We start from the raw sequence: 12,464 nt of genomic DNA, 5'->3' as shown, positions 1-12,464 counted from the left end.
AGGGGCTGGAGAATTATCTGATGATGTTAAAGAATTCCTTACTATGGTTGGAGCTTGCTTTGATGCTTTTGGCCAGGGCATTTCTTTTAATCTTTTTCAAGAGTTTGTGGTATTGGTTACGGGCAGTTTTGAATGTTGCTCAGTCCATGAACCCCATGTTAGTGCATCATTTCCTTTCAAGTCATTTGCAGGTGTGCTTCATGATTCTTAGTTCTGTGGTGTACCAACTGGCTTGCTTGGAGGACCGTTTGAGTTGGAGGGTTTGCTAGGGGGGACTCTGTTGGTTCAGTCTGTAACCCCGATGGCGAAGTTCTTGACCGCCTGTTCTAGGTTGGTTGCAGTGTGAGGGCAAGAACAGTTGAGGTTGTCGGTCCATTGGATCTCTGAGATCTTGTTCTTGCTGCGGTGTGAAGTGCTGGGTGGCTTGTGGCACAGCTGGAGGAATTCGAGATGCTGAAGTGAACGAAGGTGTGGTCAGTCCATGTGAGCTCAGTGACATTGCTGTACTTGATTCTGTTATTGGCTATGAAGATAGGGTTGAGTGTGTGCCCTGCTATGTGAGTGGGGTCAGTGACCAGCTGGGTGAAGCCAATGTTGCTCATCCTTTTTCGGAGGTTGGCGGTGTTGGTATCAGGGTCTTTTGAGGTGAAAATTGAGGTTGCAGAGGAAGATGTCATTTTTGGAGTTGATGGTAAGTGGAATGTTGAACCCGGGAATGGTGTTGCAGAAGCTGGAGGGAGGTCCTGGAGGTCTGTAGGCGACAGTGCCTCTGAAGGTGGTTTTGCTGTTGGCTTGGAGTTGGAAGTTGAGGTATTTTATGATCAGGGTGGTGTTGTCTGTGCTGTTGGGCAAGTGGATGGTTTCCTTGGGAATTATGGCGATTCCACCTCTGTGCTTGTTGATGCAGTCTCGGTGTGCAATCTTGTAGCTGTTGGGCGTGGCTGAGGTGAAGTTGGGCGCGGATCCTGGTTTAAGCCAGGTCTGGGTGAGAAAGATGACTTTGGGGTGAAGGAGGTGATGGTGTCCCAGAACTTGGTGGGAGTTTGCATTGAAAACATGTATTGAGCAGGATGCAGTGGAGATGATCTGGGGTGGTCGTGGTAGGTGTGGTGGTGGTTGTTGTGTGTGCTGGAGATTTGGTGTTGCCGGCAGGTAGAGGTCCTACCGTGGATAGTGGAGGGGTGCAAAGCAGTTGTTGTTGCAGAGTCCTGGGTCCAAGGATCGGAGCATGTGGAGACGTATCTTTGGGTGACGGTAGTACTAGGATTCCTGGTGCCGGGAGCTGTCCAGGCACGGACAGGCACAGAAAGGTTTGCTTTTGGCATGCCCACTGCGCACATCCGTGCTGAGGCCTCCAAAAGTAGTCCTGAGAAGTGGGAGGGGCTCACAGGAAATGGGAGGCAGGAGGAAAAGGAGCGGTTAAAACTGTGGGGGCAATGAAAAAAAACAACAGTAAACCAACAGAAAATGATACAGCAGCAGCAAAATACAGTCCAATGAACAGAACAAATGTTACATCAATTGGAGGACTAAGGCAGAGTCCAAGTACCAATGAGCGCTCCGCAGTAGCAAGGGAGCGGCACTCTGACCTAGAGGTCGAGGGGCTGCTCACTGGAGCCCCGCTGCAGCCTCCATAAGTAGTCCTGAGAGGAGGTAGGGGCTGGCGGGAGGCTGGAGGTAGGGGACAATGGTGCAGGAAAAATATAAGGAGCGGCAAAAAAAATAACAACAGAAAATCAATAGAAAATGATACAGCAACAGCAAAATACAATCAGTAAACAGAACAGAAGTTATACTAATTTGAGAACTATGGCAGAATCCAATTACTAATGATCAATCCACAGCAGCAGTGAGCAGAACTTTGACCTAGCGGTCAAGGGGAAGGTCACAGGATCTACGCTGAGACCTCAATAAGAAATCCTGGGAAGTGGGAAAGGCTGCCAGCAGCCGGGAGTAAAAGGAGCGAGAAAAACGGCAGGAACAGTGAAAAATAATAACAGTAATCCACAGAAAGCAATACAGCAGAGGCAAAAACAGTCCAGTAAACAGAACAGAAGCTACAGCAATCAGAGGACAATGGCAGAGTCCAAGTATCAATAAGCGATCCTCCGCAGCAGGGGAGCAGCACTCTGACCAAGAGATCAAAGGGCTACTTTCTGAGAGGACCAGATGCTTTATAGCAGCTGGACAGGTTAACCTTCTCAAACTGGTCTATTCTACCAGCCAAATGGTAATCAAAACCTGAAACAAATAGAGAAATCAAAACATTCACTATTAACTGGCTGCTATAGAAATTGAAGCTGTTCTCAACAGACAGGTAACTGTGGCAGTTCAAGACAAGAAGCAGAGCATACATGACTGGGATGATGAAATCTGAACTTTACATAGGAAAGCTGTAGACATGCTAAACAGGAGTAGAAAGGACATGTCAGAAATTGGATTGTTGGCTGACTGTGGTGGAGCCGTGACTAAGCAACAGACTCAATGTCTTGCAGGGTGAACCACAAAAAGTCATAAAATTAACCTCTGCCTAATCCTGGGTAGCTTGGCACAAAAAAGCAGTCAGTATTAATTTACAGGCACTGGGTCAAGTATTTATGCTGTACAGAAACAGTAATAAAGTGAAAGCAAAACACATAGAAAAATCTCACACCAATTTAAAACAAGCATTTGCAATGCAATAGGTCTCGCCTTCACACGATTTTGAGCTATTGGCATTGTAAATGACAATGCCTTCTATTTATATTTTGGGTTTTAAAACATAAATACAAGGCATTGTTATTTACAATACAATACAATACAGAATGACACGATGTAACAAGTTGTGGATGCACAAATGACAGAAAGGGAGACTAGGAACACGCACCCAAAGATCCAAAGTTTCAAGGATCAACTAACACAAAACGACCCAAACCACTCACAAAAAAAGGTCAAACGAACACAGAGCGCCTTATGTTCAATGTAAGTCACAGATCTATTCAGCTCACATGACCACACCGGGCTTACCCACCCACAACTTGAATGAACTGCCTAGATCACAGGGCCACACCAACACAGAACCAATGACATGTACGCCTCATATGACCACACTAGTTTTCAACTAGGTTATTCAGTATTGCTGCACATCACTGCCGAGGTAAAGAAACGACCTGCTCACATTTTCAAGCCAGATGAGTGCATGTCAGGTGACCACACCAAAGCTAAACCATCAGTCTAAAGGTTGCACTACAGTGCTGAACGATATGTACAGAACATGCATGAGCAGAACAACTGTTAGCTACAGGAAAGTCTATTCTCATAACCATACCAACGCTGAGCCAAACATGTACAGTTCATAATACAATACTGACCCACAAGGCAGAATTCACACACCAAGCCAAGACTTAGGCACAGACATATACTGCTCGCAGAAGTACATCAACGAGGAACCACGTTGATGCGCAGCTTACACGACAATGCAACTTCTCAACTAGAGCTCATAACACCGCATTTTTTATTGATAAGCCACAAACATGTACAGCTCAAATCATCAGAACATTTCTGAGTTAGAAAAGTACAATTCACAAAAACATGCGAATGTTCAGTCACACCTATAGCTTATAGGACTACACCAACGAGGAGCCACGGATTTCTATAGCTCATCCTCTAGCCTTCCAAAGCTGAAATACTAACACCGAACAACCCACACAAAGCACTCACACAGAAACACTGAGATAAAAAAAATGCAACAAACTAGGCAACATACCGAACATGCTGTACTTGCTTTGAATGGTAACTGCAAACACAACAATGATGGACAGAATGTGGATCAATGTCACACATTCACCCCAGTCCAAAGATCTGGGCCCAAATCCATCGTTTTTCCACTCCACACCACCCTGGGTTAGACAATGGCGATATGCAAATCAGCGCTGACCCTGTGCCCCATGGGAACAGTCCAGTCCGAACTACAAAAGTCATGTCCTTCCCAGAACGGAAACAAGCATCCGAGGACGGGCCCGGTTTCGAGGTAACACCTCTCTTCAGCCCGGCTAGCTTGATTCCAGTGGTGTGGAGTGCCTGGGACTCACGTCTGAGCATCCCCAGTACACTTAGAGCGGTAACTGCAAACACAACAATGATGGACAGAATGTGGATCAATGTCACACATTCACCCCAGTCCAAAGATCTGGGCCCAAATCCATCGTTTTTCCACTCCACACCACCCTGGGTTAGACAATGGCGATATGCAAATCAGCGCTGACCCTGTGCCCCATGGGAACAGTCCAGTCCGAACTACAAAAGCCATGTCCTTCCCAGAACGGAAACAAGCATCCGAGGACCGGCCCGGTTTCGAGGTAACACCTCTCTTCAGCCCGGCTAGCTTGATTCCAGTGGTGTGGAGTGCCTGGGACTCACGTCTGAGCATCCCCAGTACACTTAGAGCGGTAACTGCAAACACAACAATGATGGACAGAATATGGATCAATGTCACACATTCACCCCAGTCCAAAGATCTGGGCCCAAATCCATCGTTTTTCCACTCCACACCACCCTGGGTTAGACAATGGCGATATGCAAATCAGCGCTGACCCTGTGCCCCATGGGAACAGTCTAGTCCGAACTACAAAAGCCATGTCCTTCCCAGAACGGAAACAAGCATCCGAGGACCGGCCCGGTTTCGAGGTAACACCTCTCTTCAGCCCGGCTAGCTTGATTCCAGTGGTGTGGAGTGCCTGGGACTCACGTCTGAGCATCCCCAGTACACTTAGAGCGGTAACTGCAAACACAACAATGATGGACAGAATGTGGATCAATGTCACACATTCACCCCAGTCCAAAGATCTGGGCCCAAATCCATCGTTTTTCCACTCCACACCACCCTGGGTTAGACAATGGCGATATGCAAATCAGCGCTGACCCTGTGCCCCATGGGAACAGTCCAGTCCGAACTACAAAAGCCATGTCCTTCCCAGAACGGAAACAAGCATCCGAGGACCGGCCCGGTTTCGAGGTAACACCTCTCTTCAGCCCGGCTAGCTTGATTCCAGTGGTGTGGAGTGCCTGGGACTCACGTCTGAGCATCCCCAGTACACTTAGAGCGGTAACTGCAAACACAACAATGATGGACAGAATGTGGATCAATGTCACACATTCACCCCAGTCCAAAGATCTGGGCCCAAATCCATCGTTTTTCCACTCCACACCACCCTGGGTTAGACAATGGCGATATGCAAATCAGCGCTGACCCTGTGCCCCATGGGAACAGTCCAGTCCGAACTACAAAAGCCATGTCCTTCCCAGAACGGAAACAAGCATCCGAGGACCGGCCCGGTTTCGAGGTAACACCTCTCTCCAGTCCGGCTAGCTTGATTCCAGTGGTGTGGAGTGCCTGGGACTCACGTCTGAGCATCCCCAGTACACTTAGAGCGGTAACTGCAAACACAACAATGATGGACAGAATGTGGATCAATGTCACACATTCACCCCAGTCCAAAGATCTGGGCCCAAATCCATCGTTTTTCCACTCCACACCACCCTGGGTTAGACAATGGCGATATGCAAATCAGCGCTGACCCTGTGCCCCATGGGAACAGTCCAGTCCGAACTACAAAAGCCATGGCCTTCCCAGAACGGAAACAAGCATCCGAGGACCGGCCCGGTTTCGAGGTAACACCTCTCTTCAGCCCGGCTAGCTTGATTCCAGTGGTGTGGAGTGCCTGGGACTCACGTCTGAGCATCCCCAGTACACTTAGAGCGGTAACTGCAAACACAACACTGATGGACAGAATGTGGATCAATGTCACACATACACCCCAGTCCAAAGATCTGGGCCCAAATCCATCGTTTTTCCACTCCACACCACCCTGGGTTAGACAATGGCGATATGCAAATCAGCGCTGACCCTGTGCCCCATGGGAACAGTCCAGTCCGAACTACAAAAGCCATGTCCTTCCCAGAACGGAAACAAGCATCCGAGGACCGGCCCGGTTTCGAGGTAACACCTCTCTTCAGCCCGGCTAGCTTGATTCCAGTGGTGTGGAGTGCCTGGGACTCACGTCTGAGCATCCCCAGTACACTTAGAGCGGTAACTGCAAACACAACAATGATGGACAGAATGTGGATCAATGTCACACATTCACCCCAGTCCAAAGATCTGGGCCCAAATCCATCGTTTTTCCACTCCACACCACCCTGGGTTAGACAATGGCGATATGCAAATCAGCGCTGACCCTGTGCCCCATGAGAACAGTCCAGTCCGAACTACAAAAGCCATGTCCTTCCCAGAACGGAAACAAGCATCCGAGGACCGGCCCGGTTTCGAGGTAACACCTCTCTTCAGCCCGGCTAGCTTGATTCCAGTGGTGTGGAGTGCCTGGGACTCACGTCTGAGCATCCCCAGTACACTTAGAGCGGTAACTGCAAACACAACAATGATGGACAGAATGTGGATCAATGTCACACATTCACCCCAGTCCAAAGATCTGGGCCCAAATCCATCGTTTTTCCACTCCACACCACCCTGGGTTAGACAATGGCGATATGCAAATCAGCGCTGACCCTGTGCCCCATGGGAACAGTCCAGTCCGAACTACAAAAGCCATGTCCTTCCCAGAACGGAAACAAGCATCCGAGGACCGGCCCGGTTTCGAGGTAACACCTCTCTTCAGCCCGGCTAGCTTGATTCCAGTGGTGTGGAGTGCCTGGGACTCACGTCTGAGCATCCCCAGTACACTTAGAGCGGTAACTGCAAACACAACAATGATGGACAGAATGTGGATCAATGTCACACATTCACCCCAGTCCAAAGATCTGGGCCCAAATCCATCGCTTTTCCACTCCACACCACCCTGGGTTAGACAATGGCGATATGCAAATCAGCGCTGACCCTGTGCCCCATGGGAACAGTCCAGTCCGAACTACAAAAGCCATGTCCTTCCCAGAACGGAAACAAGCATCCGAGGACCGGCCCGGTTTCGAGGTAACACCTCTCTTCAGCCCGGCTAGCTTGATTCCAGTGGTGTGGAGTGCCTGGGACTCACGTCTTGTGTTTGTACTTGCTTTGAATGATACGTCTGCAAGAGAGGAAGAATTGCTCAATAGTGAGAATTTGCCTTATTACTCACATACAATGAAGTCAGATAGATGTAGCAATAGCACACGATTGCGATCAACTGAACAGAAAAAAAACCACACATGTAGATTGCCCTCACTCACATTCAGTTATACACACATGCATTTCTCGACACCAGATGCACTGAGCAGTCACTCAACCATAGGTATATTACTATCACCAGCAGGTCTGTCGCACAATCAGTTATACAAATGCCATGGACGTTCATACACACACACAAACAGCTCTGTCACACTGATACGTTACAAAAACAAACAATCGAACGTTATTATTAGCCACCCACCAACATACAGACAAATATTCCTGTTCCATGACTAGCTGTGCACAATAGCCTCTCCTAAACAAAGGGTTCTGATACACTCAATTACAAACACCTCCATGTTTAAAAGACAAGCCATTAATAGAATCATCGTTCTACACACCGAAGTTCGCCAACACAGTGAGTGCTTGCTCCCACATTGCTCTGGTATTTGTAAACATAGCTGAGTAAAACATTCAAGCATACAATACTTACAAACACGGGTATCGTCTGTTACAGACACAGCCATAAATAAAATGCCCCTTTTGCACTCCACCACACACTAACGGTATGTTTCACATTATGGCAGATACAAAACGTTCTATTAAAAAACAAGCAAACAAATCCCCCCGGCCCTCACTTACCACATGCCGTCCACAGAAACGCTGGAGCACGTACACCGCAAGTTGGCCTGGAGCGCGCCTCGGAAGAGACGCGGGAGGGCAGGAGCGTGACGCCGTGAGCGTGCACGTTGGCGTTCCCGTGCATTCACAGACCTGAGTCGGCTCGTGCCCAGGTCTGGAGCGGCTCGTGCACAGCTCTGACTCCCTTGGGACCTAGCAAGGTGACTATAAGTCTCGTTGGCGGCAGCGCTTCGCGCTGCAATGCCAGCAAGACCTAAATATAGGGTACATTTTAATAAATTATTTGACAACAAAATGACAAAAATCCAATCAGTATAACCGGAGGTATGATTTTTGGAGGTGTCTAGTAAAAAACTAGTGCCTAAAAGATCAAAGCACCAGCCACAGACATCTAGCAGTGCAAGACCAAGTCAAAGTTGAGAAATATGACTGACCGCAATGGAGCACAGTTCAGATACAAGAAATGGATTGGGTCTGATCAGCACTTACCTTTGGACTTAGAAGGAATTTTGAGAAAAATGTTCTGAGAAGGTAAAGTTTGTCGGGGCAAGGCTGGAGGAGATGTCCGAGGAGGGGCTCGACGCCAGATGGCCTTGAGTCGAAGCTGCTGTGAAGATTTCTATGTTCGGACTAAGCCTCTTTTTTGGGAGTCTGAAAATCTCCAGTGGGACAAGGCAGAGGGCTGTAGGCAAAGACGGTTCCATGAATCTAGATACCTCTTTAGCGAAGGACATCTGAACAGGATTTGCTGCTGCGAAAGAGAACATAGCGGGAAGCTGCAAAGTCAGTCTGAATGGTGATGCACCTCGGGCGGACAGGGGAGCAGATTTGTCTAGTCTCCTCCTGGTTCTCAGAGTACATTTTGGCCTAAAATGTTCTAAGTTTTCAGTGTTGGGATTTGGCCATCTTGACAACTATAGCACTACAACCAAGGGTCCAGGACAGTTGGGACACCACTTGGTGGTTTAGGACTCACTCAGGCTGGGTCAAGGCATAGGTACAAGATTGTGGGAGCCATTTGTGCAAGGAGCTTCAAGACATTGGTTTTGAAATGCATGGATTTTCCTGCATCCCCTGCCTGGCTCAAAGCTGGCTACAGTGACAATTTGGAGGTGATAGGTCCTTTGTGTGAAGGCAGAGCACTCTCTATCCAGTTGCAAGAGGAGCTGTACTGAGCTCCACACAACCTTCCTACTAGTAAATGGCCAATTTAGGCACACCTAATCCCTTTATTGTGTGACTGTAGGGGAGAAATTCGCAAAGTCTAACTGTCAGTTACACCCAGTCATGTGACCAATACAAGCTGCAAAAGGAACAAATGATGGACGGAATGCTGAACAATGCAGACATTTACCCTCAGGCACAAAGATCCAAGTTTAATCCATTGTTCTTTTGATCACCATGCCTTCCCAGTTAGGACCCAGCCATATGCAAATCAGTTTTGATCCTGCTTTTTATGGGAACTGTCAAGCTGGAACTGCCAAGCCAGGTCCTCCCTGAACTAGAAACAAGCATCCTGGGACTGGTTTCGGGCCATCACCCCTCATCAGCCAGGCTAGCTTGAATCCAGTGGCACAGTGATCATGGGACCCACGTCTGGCATACCCTTCCCACTTTGGGTAACAAAAGCAAAAGGAACAAATTACTGAAAGAATTCTGAACAGTGCAAAGATTCACCCCCATTCACAAAGATCTGTGTTTAATCCATTGTCCCTTCACTTACCACGCCAACCCAGTTTGGACCCAGCCATATCCAAACCAGTCTTTACCCTGCTACTCATAGGAACAGTCCAGCCAGAACTACCAAGCCAGGTCCTCCCGGAACCGGAAAACAGCATCCTGGGACCAGTGTTGGTGCATCACCCCTCATCAGCCAGGCTAGCCTGAATCCAGTGGTGCAGTGGGAATGGAACCCATGTCTGGGAATACCTTTCCCACTTATGGCGACAAAAGCAAGAGGATCAACTGATGGGCAGAATACTGAACAATGCAAACATTCTCCCCCTGTCACAAAGATCTGGGTGTAATCCATCGTTCTTTTGTTCACCACAACACCCCAGTTTGAACCCAGAAATATGCATCTCATTCTTGACCCTGCTCCTCGTGGGAACAGTTCAACCTGAACTGCCAAGCCAGGCCCTCCTTGAACAGGAAACAAGCTTGCTGAGATCGGCTTCAGGGCATCACCCCATATCAGCCAGGCTAGCTTGATCCAAAGTTTATTGAACACAGGTCCCAACAAGGCGATTTTAAAAACGTATTGGAAATTGACATACATGTTTCTAAAGTGATTTCATATCATTTGGAAGGCATTGCTTTGTGTGGACGTGGGTTCAAGTCTCCAAAGTGCAAACAAGTCTTTACAGAGTGAGTGTGTTATCACACTCACATCTCCCCAAGTAGAGTAGCCCAAGCACACAACACACAGACACACACACACACACAAATGTTCACACTTGCATACACACACAGAAGAATATACACAAGGCTCTTAATTGTCTCAGCTCTGGATCCATATCCTGCTCTCCTCAGCTCTTGGGCTGATTATGCACCCACCTAACACATTTTCAATGTGGCTTCTGTAGCCCCACGCTAGGAAGACTATTATTGCAACCTGCCACACACCTCCCTTCTTCCTAGAAACAAAAAAAAAATCATAAAGCAATATATAACAAGATAAAGAAAACTTTTAGGTAATTTCACATTCCTTTTACTACTAAATCAGTAAACCAGTTGCACTGGCATCAACCATAACCACATTCAACGCATGGTGCAGAAAGACAGAGAAAGGTTGAGTTTTGATAATTTCTTCCTTTAAAGAATTAAAAGCATCTGTATGTTCCAACAACCAATCAACATGACCCCCTTTTTAAGTAATTACTGTAAAGGCATTACAATATCACTGAATCTTTAAACACATTGCATAATTTTCGCAGAAACCTAAAAATGCTCTAAGCTGTTCCTTATTGTTGGGTTTTTGCATAGTACGGATAGATTCCATAAGATCCTTCTTTGGAGCTATGCCATTTTTTGAAATGGTATGCTCAAATACTTGACTTCATGCACAAAAAATCTGCATTCATCCAAGCGTAATGTCATGCTCTTCTCTTCCAAAATGGTTAAAACTTTGCTTAACAGACTAAAATGTTGGTCTGCACAGTCTGAATATACTAAAATGTCATCCTGAAATGCAACCACCCAATGGATATTCCCAAACAGACAAAACATCAGTTTTTGAAAAACTAATGCGGCAGACAAAAGTCCAACTGGCATCCTCATGTATCTAAGTGCCCAAAGTGGTGATATGGCTAAAATCATTAGTCAGTTCAACTTAATGATAAGCAGCTTTGAGGTCAATAGTGTAAAATACTTTGCTTCCTCCAGCTTTGCAAATAACTCTTGAATACATGGTAATGGATGACAATTCACCACATTTTATTTGTTGACTGACCTTAAGCCAACACACATTCTCAAATCTCCTGTTTTTTACTAAAACAATTGGAGAAACCCATTCTGAGGCATTCACTGGTTCAATCGCTCCCTCTTCACATATTTCCTTAAGCATCTTAGGCAACTCATTCCTAACCAAAAGTGGAACAATTCTTAACTTATGTTTGGTAGGTAAGGGAACCTTTCTTAATGGCATATGATGTGTAATGCCATTTACTCTCCCAAGTTCTTTCCAAACAGACTTATGTTTGTCCAACAAACCTTCAAATCTATCTCAGTCACACCCCACCTCCTGAACCACACGCACATCTTCCATCATATACACTTGAATTTTTGCATTGGGATTAAGAGTTATACCAATTTTGCCTTGATGACTCTAACCCAATACTTTCAGCCCATCCACCACAATATACACTTTTCCAAATATTGATTTGTGTTTGAAGCTAATCTCAGTCACAAAATAACCAAGCATGTACATTTCTTTGCCACCAAAACCAAACACACAAACATCATTGTGTTCCAGTTTTTTGTCACACCAATTTGTATAGTGAGCATCAGAAATAATGGTGTATGGGGAACCCGAATCAACAATAACTTCTGACATTCTCCCCTCGATACATATTTCACTTATAAGAGTTTCCATTCCACATCGTCCTTGCATACCAGTTGAACACTGGTAATACCAATATCATTTTGATTTGCACTACAAACAACCCCACTAACTTGTTCTACCTCACACTCATCTTCACATTTGCGATTCATCCACATCTTATTTTCTCCAAGTGCACACAAAGCAACCTCTTCCATAGATCATTCTTCACTGTTGTCATCCTCTTAGACAACCAATACACGTTTAGACATCACTGATAAACATACAGACCCCCAAATAAACAATCTTCTTACACTTTTCCTCTGGCAGGACAACCCTAAAATTGAGCCAAATGTGTCTTTGACTGACGACTACACTAAATGTATGTAGTAGTAGGAACACTTGTGGTCTTTGACTTAACAAACTTCCCCTTAGCACCAGAAGCTTTAGTTGATTTCTTTATCACCAATGCAGCAACACCAGATGGCATATTGTCAGCATTAATAGTTTAAAAGAATTAATAGAATGTTCTACACTCTTGAGATGAGGGAATCCATGAACCTAACAATTGCTCTTGAATTTTCTTGTTAGAGCGTCTTATGATCAAACTGATCACTGATGTACAACTCCACTTGAGCACTAAAGGCA

This window comes from Lissotriton helveticus, chromosome 10, assembly GCF_964261635.1.
Source record: "Lissotriton helveticus chromosome 10, aLisHel1.1, whole genome shotgun sequence".
Lineage (NCBI taxonomy): Eukaryota > Metazoa > Chordata > Amphibia > Caudata > Salamandridae > Lissotriton > Lissotriton helveticus.
Note: the sequence above shows the minus strand (reverse complement) of the source record.